Here is a 12,696-nt window from a genome sequence, read left to right as displayed (position 1 = left end):
ATCTAAGGCTAATTTCTTTCTTTTTATCGGCACCAGGCTTAAAACTCAGTTTAAGGCGATAGTTCCGGGCTATGTTTGACTCCAGAGTTGAATCTGTCATCCCGCATTTCCTCAGCAAATCAAGCTACCCATCTCAAGTCTCATGAGCTGAGGACGGCAAAGTCCCTGTGGGCTTAGGACAGTCAAAGAAACCCCTGGGCTGCATGCTAAGCCCCTTTTCGGCTTCACTTTCCGAATCCTGCCCTAGCTTGCGATTAGTTTTTTTCTCACTTCTTGCCCCCATCTCCCACCTTGCCTCATGGTCTCCCCTCCTCTGCGCACCTGACAGTTTGCCTGCCCTTCCACTGCCTGTCTCCAGACTTTCCAAGGAGAAAAGGCAAAGCACTAAAGCGGGCCGGGCAACGGGTCAAGTTCCGCTTTCGGCGACTAGCCGGGAGGTAGCGTGGCCGAGCGGTCTAAGGCGCTGGATTAAGGCTCCAGTCTCTTCGGAGGCGTGGGTTCAAATCCCACCGCTGCCACTTTTCCTGGCCTTGCATTTTAAAGAAGAACGTAACGTTGACCTCTTCCTTCATTAGTGCCACCTCTGTCGCAATGAGCAAGCGGATGGTATGCCACACCCTGCAGGAAAAAGGTTTCGCTTCTGACGTCTTGCTTTTCTGGACATCCAGTCTCAAGTTTCCCATCTGGAACGGCGCTCCCTGCTGCTTTGTGAAGGCTTGCTGCAAGAGCCTTCGAAACCCAGGAGCTCTTGCGTTGAGCTGTGACGCGTCCTGGGAAGACCTCCCGTTGCAGCGGAATGAGCCCCACTTCCAGGGCGTGCTGGTAGCAAATTTCCCACAGCCCACAGGGAGCAAACGATCCCAGGTGTGATGTATCACCAGGAGAGGCTGAGATGAGAGTAGGGGTTCACGCGTGTGCCCGGACCGAGGTTAATGATGGGATTAGAGCTAGGGTTAGATGCAGGGAAAGAGTGAGAGTTATAATTAGGGATAAAGCTAACAGGTGATCATTACTCGTCATGTAACATGATACAAAGGGTCAGAAGAGGAACTGATTCAGGGTTACAATTTGGACTTCGCAGACAACAGGAGCACTAAATGGTGCTGAGGGGGACTCAATAAAGTGGACCGGCCGCCTAATGTAAGCAATTGTGCACAAATATTGTACGATGACTAGCGTTGCCGGTGCTTTTTTCTTAAAGAGTCAGTTCTTGGCACCCATTCCCTACTTGACTCAGCCTAATCTTCAAGAATATTTGTCAAGAACTAAAAAAAATCCAGAAACGGTTTAACCTCCCCGTCGGGGAATTGAACCCCGGTCTCCCGCGTGACAGGCGGGGATACTGACCACTATACTAACGAGGAGACGTGAGGGCATGAAATGAACAGCTGCTGATGTCTGCACAGCATCCAGCGACCACCTAGCTGGCCTAGGGGGGTCTCATTTTCCCCCGTCAAACGGCTTGCCCGATCTAAGGCTAATTTCTTTCTTTTTATCGGCACCAGGCTTAAAACTCAGTTTAAGGCGATAGTTCCGGGCTATGTTTGACTCCAGAGTTGAATCTGTCATCCCGCATTTCCTCAGCAAATCAAGCTACCCATCTCAAGTCTCATGAGCTGAGGACGGCAAAGTCCCTGTGGGCTTAGGACAGTCAAAGAAACCCCTGGGCTGCATGCTAAGCCCCTTTTCGGCTTCACTTTCCGAATCCTGCCCTAGCTTGCGATTAGTTTTTTTCTCACTTCTTGCCCCCATCTCCCACCTTGCCTCATGGTCTCCCCTCCTCTGCGCACCTGACAGTTTGCCTGCCCTTCCACTGCCTGTCTCCAGACTTTCCAAGGAGAAAAGGCAAAGCACTAAAGCGGGCCGGGCAACGGGTCAAGTTCCGCTTTCGGCGACTAGCCGGGAGGTAGCGTGGCCGAGCGGTCTAAGGCGCTGGATTAAGGCTCCAGTCTCTTCGGAGGCGTGGGTTCAAATCCCACCGCTGCCACTTTTCCTGGCCTTGCATTTTAAAGAAGAACGTAACGTTGACCTCTTCCTTCATTAGTGCCACCTCTGTCGCAATGAGCAAGCGGATGGTATGCCACACCCTGCAGGAAAAAGGTTTCGCTTCTGACGTCTTGCTTTTCTGGACATCCAGTCTCAAGTTTCCCATCTGGAACGGCGCTCCCTGCTGCTTTGTGAAGGCTTGCTGCAAGAGCCTTCGAAACCCAGGAGCTCTTGCGTTGAGCTGTGACGCGTCCTGGGAAGACCTCCCGTTGCAGCGGAATGAGCCCCACTTCCAGGGCGTGCTGGTAGCAAATTTCCCACAGCCCACAGGGAGCAAACGATCCCAGGTGTGATGTATCACCAGGAGAGGCTGAGATGAGAGTAGGGGTTCACGCGTGTGCCCGGACCGAGGTTAATGATGGGATTAGAGCTAGGGTTAGATGCAGGGAAAGAGTGAGAGTTATAATTAGGGATAAAGCTAACAGGTGATCATTACTCGTCATGTAACATGATACAAAGGGTCAGAAGAGGAACTGATTCAGGGTTACAATTTGGACTTCGCAGACAACAGGAGCACTAAATGGTGCTGAGGGGGACTCAATAAAGTGGACCGGCCGCCTAATGTAAGCAATTGTGCACAAATATTGTACGATGACTAGCGTTGCCGGTGCTTTTTTCTTAAAGAGTCAGTTCTTGGCACCCATTCCCTACTTGACTCAGCCTAATCTTCAAGAATATTTGTCAAGAACTAAAAAAAATCCAGAAACGGTTTAACCTCCCCGTCGACCCCGGTCTCCCGCGTGACAGGCGGGGATACTGACCACTATACTAACGAGGAGACGTGAGGGCATGAAATGAACAGCTGCTGATGTCTGCACAGCATCCAGCGACCACCTAGCTGGCCTAGGGGGGTCTCATTTTCCCCCGTCAAACGGCTTGCCCGATCTAAGGCTAATTTCTTTCTTTTTATCGGCACCAGGCTTAAAACTCAGTTTAAGGCGATAGTTCCGGGCTATGTTTGACTCCAGAGTTGAATCTGTCATCCCGCATTTCCTCAGCAAATCAAGCTACCCATCTCAAGTCTCATGAGCTGAGGACGGCAAAGTCCCTGTGGGCTTAGGACAGTCAAAGAAACCCCTGGGCTGCATGCTAAGCCCCTTTTCGGCTTCACTTTCCGAATCCTGCCCTAGCTTGCGATTAGTTTTTTTCTCACTTCTTGCCCCCATCTCCCACCTTGCCTCATGGTCTCCCCTCCTCTGCGCACCTGACAGTTTGCCTGCCCTTCCACTGCCTGTCTCCAGACTTTCCAAGGAGAAAAGGCAAAGCACTAAAGCGGGCCGGGCAACGGGTCAAGTTCCGCTTTCGGCGACTAGCAGGGAGGTAGCGTGGCCGAGCGGTCTAAGGCGCTGGATTAAGGCTCCAGTCTCTTCGGAGGCGTGGGTTCAAATCCCACCGCTGCCACTTTTCCTGGCCTTGCATTTTAAAGAAGAACGTAACGTTGACCTCTTCCTTCATTAGTGCCACCTCTGTCGCAATGAGCAAGCGGATGGTATGCCACACCCTGCAGGAAAAAGGTTTCGCTTCTGACGTCTTGCTTTTCTGGACATCCAGTCTCAAGTTTCTCATCTGGAACGGCGCTCCCTGCTGCTTTGTGAAGGCTTGCTGCAAGAGCCTTCGAAACCCAGGAGCTCTTGCGTTGAGCTGTGACGCGTCCTGGGAAGACCTCCCGTTGCAGCGGAATGAGCCCCACTTCCAGGGCGTGCTGGTAGCAAATTTCCCACAGCCCACAGGGAGCAAACGATCCCAGGTGTGATGTATCACCAGGAGAGGCTGAGATGAGAGTAGGGGTTCACGCGTGTGCCCGGACCGAGGTTAATGATGGGATTAGAGCTAGGGTTAGATGCAGGGAAAGAGTGAGAGTTATAATTAGGGATAAAGCTAACAGGTGATCATTACTCGTCATGTAACATGATACAAAGGGTCAGAAGAGGAACTGATTCAGGGTTACAATTTGGACTTCGCAGACAACAGGAGCACTAAATGGTGCTGAGGGGGACTCAATAAAGTGGACCGGCCGCCTAATGTAAGCAATTGTGCACAAATATTGTACGATGACTAGCGTTGCCGGTGCTTTTTTCTTAAAGAGTCAGTTCTTGGCACCCATTCCCTACTTGACTCAGCCTAATCTTCAAGAATATTTGTCAAGAACTAAAAAAAATCCAGAAAAGGTTTAACCTCCCCGTCGGGGAATTGAACCCCGGTCTCCCGCGTGACAGGCGGGGATACTGACCACTATACTAACGAGGAGACGTGAGGGCATGAAATGAACAGCTGCTGATGTCTGCACAGCATCCAGCGACCACCTAGCTGGCCTAGGGGGGTCTCATTTTCCCCCGTCAAACGGCTTGCCCGATCTAAGGCTAATTTCTTTCTTTTTATCGGCACCAGGCTTAAAACTCAGTTTAAGGCGATAGTTCCGGGCTATGTTTGACTCCAGAGTTGAATCTGTCATCCCGCATTTCCTCAGCAAATCAAGCTACCCATCTCAAGTCTCATGAGCTGAGGACGGCAAAGTCCCTGTGGGCTTAGGACAGTCAAAGAAACCCCTGGGCTGCATGCTAAGCCCCTTTTCGGCTTCACTTTCCGAATCCTGCCCTAGCTTGCGATTAGTTTTTTTCTCACTTCTTGCCCCCATCTCCCACCTTGCCTCATGGTCTCCCCTCCTCTGCGCACCTGACAGTTTGCCTGCCCTTCCACTGCCTGTCTCCAGACTTTCCAAGGAGAAAAGGCAAAGCACTAAAGCGGGCCGGGCAACGGGTCAAGTTCCGCTTTCGGCGACTAGCAGGGAGGTAGCGTGGCCGAGCGGTCTAAGGCGCTGGATTAAGGCTCCAGTCTCTTCGGAGGCGTGGGTTCAAATCCCACCGCTGCCACTTTTCCTGGCCTTGCATTTTAAAGAAGAACGTAACGTTGACCTCTTCCTTCATTAGTGCCACCTCTGTCGCAATGAGCAAGCGGATGGTATGCCACACCCTGCAGGAAAAAGGTTTCGCTTCTGACGTCTTGCTTTTCTGGACATCCAGTCTCAAGTTTCCCATCTGGAACGGCGCTCCCTGCTGCTTTGTGAAGGCTTGCTGCAAGAGCCTTCGAAACCCAGGAGCTCTTGCGTTGAGCTGTGACGCGTCCTGGGAAGACCTCCCGTTGCAGCGGAATGAGCCCCACTTCCAGGGCGTGCTGGTAGCAAATTTCCCACAGCCCACAGGGAGCAAACGATCCCAGGTGTGATGTATCACCAGGAGAGGCTGAGATGAGAGTAGGGGTTCACGCGTGTGCCCGGACCGAGGTTAATGATGGGATTAGAGCTAGGGTTAGATGCAGGGAAAGAGTGAGAGTTATAATTAGGGATAAAGCTAACAGGTGATCATTACTCGTCATGTAACATGATACAAAGGGTCAGAAGAGGAACTGATTCAGGGTTACAATTTGGACTTCGCAGACAACAGGAGCACTAAATGGTGCTGAGGGGGACTCAATAAAGTGGACCGGCCGCCTAATGTAAGCAATTGTGCACAAATATTGTACGATGACTAGCGTTGCCGGTGCTTTTTTCTTAAAGAGTCAGTTCTTGGCACCCATTCCCTACTTGACTCAGCCTAATCTTCAAGAATATTTGTCAAGAACTAAAAAAAATCCAGAAAAGGTTTAACCTCCCCGTCGGGGAATTGAACCCCGGTCTCCCGCGTGACAGGCGGGGATACTGACCACTATACTAACGAGGAGACGTGAGGGCATGAAATGAACAGCTGCTGATGTCTGCACAGCATCCAGCGACCACCTAGCTGGCCTAGGGGGGTCTCATTTTCCCCCGTCAAACGGCTTGCCCGATCTAAGGCTAATTTCTTTCTTTTTATCGGCACCAGGCTTAAAACTCAGTTTAAGGCGATAGTTCCGGGCTATGTTTGACTCCAGAGTTGAATCTGTCATCCCGCATTTCCTCAGCAAATCAAGCTACCCATCTCAAGTCTCATGAGCTGAGGACGGCAAAGTCCCTGTGGGCTTAGGACAGTCAAAGAAACCCCTGGGCTGCATGCTAAGCCCCTTTTCGGCTTCACTTTCCGAATCCTGCCCTAGCTTGCGATTAGTTTTTTTCTCACTTCTTGCCCCCATCTCCCACCTTGCCTCATGGTCTCCCCTCCTCTGCGCACCTGACAGTTTGCCTGCCCTTCCACTGCCTGTCTCCAGACTTTCCAAGGAGAAAAGGCAAAGCACTAAAGCGGGCCGGGCAACGGGTCAAGTTCCGCTTTCGGCGACTAGCAGGGAGGTAGCGTGGCCGAGCGGTCTAAGGCGCTGGATTAAGGCTCCAGTCTCTTCGGAGGCGTGGGTTCAAATCCCACCGCTGCCACTTTTCCTGGCCTTGCATTTTAAAGAAGAACGTAACGTTGACCTCTTCCTTCATTAGTGCCACCTCTGTCGCAATGAGCAAGCGGATGGTATGCCACACCCTGCAGGAAAAAGGTTTCGCTTCTGACGTCTTGCTTTTCTGGACATCCAGTCTCAAGTTTCCCATCTGGAACGGCGCTCCCTGCTGCTTTGTGAAGGCTTGCTGCAAGAGCCTTCGAAACCCAGGAGCTCTTGCGTTGAGCTGTGACGCGTCCTGGGAAGACCTCCCGTTGCAGCGGAATGAGCCCCACTTCCAGGGCGTGCTGGTAGCAAATTTCCCACAGCCCACAGGGAGCAAACGATCCCAGGTGTGATGTATCACCAGGAGAGGCTGAGATGAGAGTAGGGGTTCACGCCTGTGCCCGGACCGAGGTTAATGATGGGATTAGAGCTAGGGTTAGATGCAGGGAAAGAGTGAGAGTTATAATTAGGGATAAAGCTAACAGGTGATCATTACTCGTCATGTAACATGATACAAAGGGTCAGAAGAGGAACTGATTCAGGGTTACAATTTGGACTTCGCAGACAACAGGAGCACTAAATGGTGCTGAGGGGGACTCAATAAAGTGGACCGGCCGCCTAATGTAAGCAATTGTGCACAAATATTGTACGATGACTAGCGTTGCCGGTGCTTTTTTCTTAAAGAGTCAGTTCTTGGCACCCATTCCCTACTTGACTCAGCCTAATCTTCAAGAATATTTGTCAAGAACTAAAAAAAATCCAGAAACGGTTTAACCTCCGGTCTCCCGCGTGACAGGCGGGGATACTGACCACTATACTAACGAGGAGACGTGAGGGCATGAAATGAACAGCTGCTGATGTCTGCACAGCATCCAGCGACCACCTAGCTGGCCTAGGGGGGTCTCATTTTCCCCCGTCAAACGGCTTGCCCGATCTAAGGCTAATTTCTTTCTTTTTATCGGCACCAGGCTTAAAACTCAGTTTAAGGCGATAGTTCCGGGCTATGTTTGACTCCAGAGTTGAATCTGTCATCCCGCATTTCCTCAGCAAATCAAGCTACCCATCTCAAGTCTCATGAGCTGAGGACGGCAAAGTCCCTGTGGGCTTAGGACAGTCAAAGAAACCCCTGGGCTGCATGCTAAGCCCCTTTTCGGCTTCACTTTCCGAATCCTGCCCTAGCTTGCGATTAGTTTTTTTCTCACTTCTTGCCCCCATCTCCCACCTTGCCTCATGGTCTCCCCTCCTCTGCGCACCTGACAGTTTGCCTGCCCTTCCACTGCCTGTCTCCAGACTTTCCAAGGAGAAAAGGCAAAGCACTAAAGCGGGCCGGGCAACGGGTCAAGTTCCGCTTTCGGCGACTAGCAGGGAGGTAGCGTGGCCGAGCGGTCTAAGGCGCTGGATTAAGGCTCCAGTCTCTTCGGAGGCGTGGGTTCAAATCCCACCGCTGCCACTTTTCCTGGCCTTGCATTTTAAAGAAGAACGTAACGTTGACCTCTTCCTTCATTAGTGCCACCTCTGTCGCAATGAGCAAGCGGATGGTATGCCACACCCTGCAGGAAAAAGGTTTCGCTTCTGACGTCTTGCTTTTCTGGACATCCAGTCTCAAGTTTCCCATCTGGAACGGCGCTCCCTGCTGCTTTGTGAAGGCTTGCTGCAAGAGCCTTCGAAACCCAGGAGCTCTTGCGTTGAGCTGTGACGCGTCCTGGGAAGACCTCCCGTTGCAGCGGAATGAGCCCCACTTCCAGGGCGTGCTGGTAGCAAATTTCCCACAGCCCACAGGGAGCAAACGATCCCAGGTGTGATGTATCACCAGGAGAGGCTGAGATGAGAGTAGGGGTTCACGCGTGTGCCCGGACCGAGGTTAATGATGGGATTAGAGCTAGGGTTAGATGCAGGGAAAGAGTGAGAGTTATAATTAGGGATAAAGCTAACAGGTGATCATTACTCGTCATGTAACATGATACAAAGGGTCAGAAGAGGAACTGATTCAGGGTTACAATTTGGACTTCGCAGACAACAGGAGCACTAAATGGTGCTGAGGGGGACTCAATAAAGTGGACCGGCCGCCTAATGTAAGCAATTGTGCACAAATATTGTACGATGACTAGCGTTGCCGGTGCTTTTTTCTTAAAGAGTCAGTTCTTGGCACCCATTCCCTACTTGACTCAGCCTAATCTTCAAGAATATTTGTCAAGAACTAAAAAAAATCCAGAAACGGTTTAACCTCCCCGTCGGGGAATTGAACCCCGGTCTCCAGCGTGACAGGCGGGGATACTGACCACTATACTAACGAGGAGACGTGAGGGCATGAAATGAACAGCTGCTGATGTCTGCACAGCATCCAGCGACCACCTAGCTGGCCTAGGGGGGTCTCATTTTCCCCCGTCAAACGGCTTGCCCGATCTAAGGCTAATTTCTTTCTTTTTATCGGCACCAGGCTTAAAACTCAGTTTAAGGCGATAGTTCCGGGCTATGTTTGACTCCAGAGTTGAATCTGTCATCCCGCATTTCCTCAGCAAATCAAGCTACCCATCTCAAGTCTCATGAGCTGAGGACGGCAAAGTCCCTGTGGGCTTAGGACAGTCAAAGAAACCCCTGGGCTGCATGCTAAGCCCCTTTTCGGCTTCACTTTCCGAATCCTGCCCTAGCTTGCGATTAGTTTTTTTCTCACTTCTTGCCCCCATCTCCCACCTTGCCTCATGGTCTCCCCTCCTCTGCGCACCTGACAGTTTGCCTGCCCTTCCACTGCCTGTCTCCAGACTTTCCAAGGAGAAAAGGCAAAGCACTAAAGCGGGCCGGGCAACGGGTCAAGTTCCGCTTTCGGCGACTAGCCGGGAGGTAGCGTGGCCGAGCGGTCTAAGGCGCTGGATTAAGGCTCCAGTCTCTTCGGAGGCGTGGGTTCAAATCCCACCGCTGCCACTTTTCCTGGCCTTGCATTTTAAAGAAGAACGTAACGTTGACCTCTTCCTTCATTAGTGCCACCTCTGTCGCAATGAGCAAGCGGATGGTATGCCACACCCTGCAGGAAAAAGGTTTCGCTTCTGACGTCTTGCTTTTCTGGACATCCAGTCTCAAGTTTCCCATCTGGAACGGCGCTCCCTGCTGCTTTGTGAAGGCTTGCTGCAAGAGCCTTCGAAACCCAGGAGCTCTTGCGTTGAGCTGTGACGCGTCCTGGGAAGACCTCCCGTTGCAGCGGAATGAGCCCCACTTCCAGGGCGTGCTGGTAGCAAATTTCCCACAGCCCACAGGGAGCAAACGATCCCAGGTGTGATGTATCACCAGGAGAGGCTGAGATGAGAGTAGGGGTTCACGCGTGTGCCCGGACCGAGGTTAATGATGGGATTAGAGCTAGGGTTAGATGCAGGGAAAGAGTGAGAGTTATAATTAGGGATAAAGCTAACAGGTGATCATTACTCGTCATGTAACATGATACAAAGGGTCAGAAGAGGAACTGATTCAGGGTTACAATTTGGACTTCGCAGACAACAGGAGCACTAAATGGTGCTGAGGGGGACTCAATAAAGTGGACCGGCCGCCTAATGTAAGCAATTGTGCACAAATATTGTACGATGACTAGCGTTGCCGGTGCTTTTTTCTTAAAGAGTCAGTTCTTGGCACCCATTCCCTACTTGACTCAGCCTAATCTTCAAGAATATTTGTCAAGAACTAAAAAAAATCCAGAAACGGTTTAACCTCCCCGTCGGGGAATTGAACCCCGGTCTCCCGCATGACAGGCGGGGATACTGACCACTATACTAACGAGGAGACGTGAGGGCATGAAATGAACAGCTGCTGATGTCTGCACAGCATCCAGCGACCACCTAGCTGGCCTAGGGGGGTCTCATTTTCCCCCGTCAAACGGCTTGCCCGATCTAAGGCTAATTTCTTTCTTTTTATCGGCACCAGGCTTAAAACTCAGTTTAAGGCGATAGTTCCGGGCTATGTTTGACTCCAGAGTTGAATCTGTCATCCCGCATTTCCTCAGCAAATCAAGCTACCCATCTCAAGTCTCATGAGCTGAGGACGGCAAAGTCCCTGTGGGCTTAGGACAGTCAAAGAAACCCCTGGGCTGCATGCTAAGCCCCTTTTCGGCTTCACTTTCCGAATCCTGCCCTAGCTTGCGATTAGTTTTTTTCTCACTTCTTGCCCCCATCTCCCACCTTGCCTCATGGTCTCCCCTCCTCTGCGCACCTGACAGTTTGCCTGCCCTTCCACTGCCTGTCTCCAGACTTTCCAAGGAGAAAAGGCAAAGCACTAAAGCGGGCCGGGCAACGGGTCAAGTTCCGCTTTCGGCGACTAGCCGGGAGGTAGCGTGGCCGAGCGGTCTAAGGCGCTGGATTAAGGCTCCAGTCTCTTCGGAGGCGTGGGTTCAAATCCCACCGCTGCCACTTTTCCTGGCCTTGCATTTTAAAGAAGAACATAACGTTGACCTCTTCCTTCATTAGTGCCACCTCTGTCGCAATGAGCAAGCGGATGGTATGCCACACCCTGCAGGAAAAAGGTTTCGCTTCTGACGTCTTGCTTTTCTGGACATCCAGTCTCAAGTTTCCCATCTGGAACGGCGCTCCCTGCTGCTTTGTGAAGGCTTGCTGCAAGAGCCTTCGAAACCCAGGAGCTCTTGCGTTGAGCTGTGACGCGTCCTGGGAAGACCTCCCGTTGCAGCGGAATGAGCCCCACTTCCAGGGCGTGCTGGTAGCAAATTTCCCACAGCCCACAGGGAGCAAACGATCCCAGGTGTGATGTATCACCAGGAGAGGCTGAGATGAGAGTAGGGGTTCACGCGTGTGCCCGGACCGAGGTTAATGATGGGATTAGAGCTAGGGTTAGATGCAGGGAAAGAGTGAGAGTTATAATTAGGGATAAAGCTAACAGGTGATCATTACTCGTCATGTAACATGATACAAAGGGTCAGAAGAGGAACTGATTCAGGGTTACAATTTGGACTTCGCAGACAACAGGAGCACTAAATGGTGCTGAGGGGGACTCAATAAAGTGGACCGGCCGCCTAATGTAAGCAATTGTGCACAAATATTGTACGATGACTAGCGTTGCCGGTGCTTTTTTCTTAAAGAGTCAGTTCTTGGCACCCATTCCCTACTTGACTCAGCCTAATCTTCAAGAATATTTGTCAAGAACTAAAAAAAATCCAGAAACGGTTTAACCTCCCCGTCGGGGAATTGAACCCCGGTCTCCCGCGTGACAGGCGGGGATACTGACCACTATACTAACGAGGAGACGTGAGGGCATGAAATGAACAGCTGCTGATGTCTGCACAGCATCCAGCGACCACCTAGCTGGCCTAGGGGGGTCTCATTTTCCCCCGTCAAACGGCTTGCCCGATCTAAGGCTAATTTCTTTCTTTTTATCGGCACCAGGCTTAAAACTCAGTTTAAGGCGATAGTTCCGGGCTATGTTTGACTCCAGAGTTGAATCTGTCATCCCGCATTTCCTCAGCAAATCAAGCTACCCATCTCAAGTCTCATGAGCTGAGGACGGCAAAGTCCCTGTGGGCTTAGGACAGTCAAAGAAACCCCTGGGCTGCATGCTAAGCCCCTTTTCGGCTTCACTTTCCGAATCCTGCCCTAGCTTGCGATTAGTTTTTTTCTCACTTCTTGCCCCCATCTCCCACCTTGCCTCATGGTCTCCCCTCCTCTGCGCACCTGACAGTTTGCCTGCCCTTCCACTGCCTGTCTCCAGACTTTCCAAGGAGAAAAGGCAAAGCACTAAAGCGGGCCGGGCAACGGGTCAAGTTCCGCTTTCGGCGACTAGCAGGGAGGTAGCGTGGCCGAGCGGTCTAAGGCGCTGGATTAAGGCTCCAGTCTCTTCGGAGGCGTGGGTTCAAATCCCACCGCTGCCACTTTTCCTGGCCTTGCATTTTAAAGAAGAACGTAACGTTGACCTCTTCCTTCATTAGTGCCACCTCTGTCGCAATGAGCAAGCGGATGGTATGCCACACCCTGCAGGAAAAAGGTTTCGCTTCTGACGTCTTGCTTTTCTGGACATCCAGTCTCAAGTTTCTCATCTGGAACGGCGCTCCCTGCTGCTTTGTGAAGGCTTGCTGCAAGAGCCTTCGAAACCCAGGAGCTCTTGCGTTGAGCTGTGACGCGTCCTGGGAAGACCTCCCGTTGCAGCGGAATGAGCCCCACTTCCAGGGCGTGCTGGTAGCAAATTTCCCACAGCCCACAGGGAGCAAACGATCCCAGGTGTGATGTATCACCAGGAGAGGCTGAGATGAGAGTAGGGGTTCACGCGTGTGCCCGGACCGAGGTTAATGATGGGATTAGAGCTAGGGTTAGATGCAGGGAAAGAGTG

General features: G+C 51.7%; 13 non-coding genes across 13 annotated transcripts; 9 read left to right on the top strand and 4 right to left on the bottom strand.

Moving 5' to 3' along the window:
• The first annotated feature begins 436 nt into the window (after positions 1–436).
• On the top strand, positions 437–518 carry TRNAL-AAG (transfer RNA leucine (anticodon AAG)). Its single transcript has one exon. It is a non-coding gene; the product is annotated as a tRNA-Leu (tRNA).
• A 774-nt stretch (positions 519–1,292) lies between these two features.
• TRNAD-GUC (transfer RNA aspartic acid (anticodon GUC)) lies at positions 1,293–1,364 on the bottom strand. Its single transcript has one exon. It is a non-coding gene; the product is annotated as a tRNA-Asp (tRNA).
• A 541-nt stretch (positions 1,365–1,905) lies between these two features.
• Positions 1,906–1,987, top strand: TRNAL-AAG (transfer RNA leucine (anticodon AAG)). The gene has a single exon. It is a non-coding gene; the product is annotated as a tRNA-Leu (tRNA).
• A 1,378-nt stretch (positions 1,988–3,365) lies between these two features.
• Positions 3,366–3,447, top strand: TRNAL-AAG (transfer RNA leucine (anticodon AAG)). The gene has a single exon. It is a non-coding gene; the product is annotated as a tRNA-Leu (tRNA).
• A 774-nt stretch (positions 3,448–4,221) lies between these two features.
• Positions 4,222–4,293, bottom strand: TRNAD-GUC (transfer RNA aspartic acid (anticodon GUC)). Its single transcript has one exon. It is a non-coding gene; the product is annotated as a tRNA-Asp (tRNA).
• Positions 4,294–4,834: 541 nt separating this feature from the next.
• TRNAL-AAG (transfer RNA leucine (anticodon AAG)) lies at positions 4,835–4,916 on the top strand. Its single transcript has one exon. It is a non-coding gene; the product is annotated as a tRNA-Leu (tRNA).
• Positions 4,917–5,690: 774 nt separating this feature from the next.
• On the bottom strand, positions 5,691–5,762 carry TRNAD-GUC (transfer RNA aspartic acid (anticodon GUC)). The gene has a single exon. It is a non-coding gene; the product is annotated as a tRNA-Asp (tRNA).
• Positions 5,763–6,303: 541 nt separating this feature from the next.
• On the top strand, positions 6,304–6,385 carry TRNAL-AAG (transfer RNA leucine (anticodon AAG)). Its single transcript has one exon. It is a non-coding gene; the product is annotated as a tRNA-Leu (tRNA).
• A 1,367-nt stretch (positions 6,386–7,752) lies between these two features.
• On the top strand, positions 7,753–7,834 carry TRNAL-AAG (transfer RNA leucine (anticodon AAG)). Its single transcript has one exon. It is a non-coding gene; the product is annotated as a tRNA-Leu (tRNA).
• Positions 7,835–9,221: 1,387 nt separating this feature from the next.
• TRNAL-AAG (transfer RNA leucine (anticodon AAG)) lies at positions 9,222–9,303 on the top strand. Its single transcript has one exon. It is a non-coding gene; the product is annotated as a tRNA-Leu (tRNA).
• Positions 9,304–10,690: 1,387 nt separating this feature from the next.
• TRNAL-AAG (transfer RNA leucine (anticodon AAG)) lies at positions 10,691–10,772 on the top strand. Its single transcript has one exon. It is a non-coding gene; the product is annotated as a tRNA-Leu (tRNA).
• Positions 10,773–11,546: 774 nt separating this feature from the next.
• Positions 11,547–11,618, bottom strand: TRNAD-GUC (transfer RNA aspartic acid (anticodon GUC)). Its single transcript has one exon. It is a non-coding gene; the product is annotated as a tRNA-Asp (tRNA).
• Positions 11,619–12,159: 541 nt separating this feature from the next.
• On the top strand, positions 12,160–12,241 carry TRNAL-AAG (transfer RNA leucine (anticodon AAG)). The gene has a single exon. It is a non-coding gene; the product is annotated as a tRNA-Leu (tRNA).
• The last annotated feature ends 455 nt before the right edge of the window (positions 12,242–12,696 follow it).

This window comes from Ambystoma mexicanum, unplaced genomic scaffold, assembly GCF_040938575.1.
Source record: "Ambystoma mexicanum isolate Mex_15411 unplaced genomic scaffold, UKY_AmexF1_1 Mex_scaf20, whole genome shotgun sequence".
Taxonomy (NCBI): domain Eukaryota; kingdom Metazoa; phylum Chordata; class Amphibia; order Caudata; family Ambystomatidae; genus Ambystoma; species Ambystoma mexicanum.
This window is presented reverse-complemented; position numbering and strand designations above follow the sequence as displayed.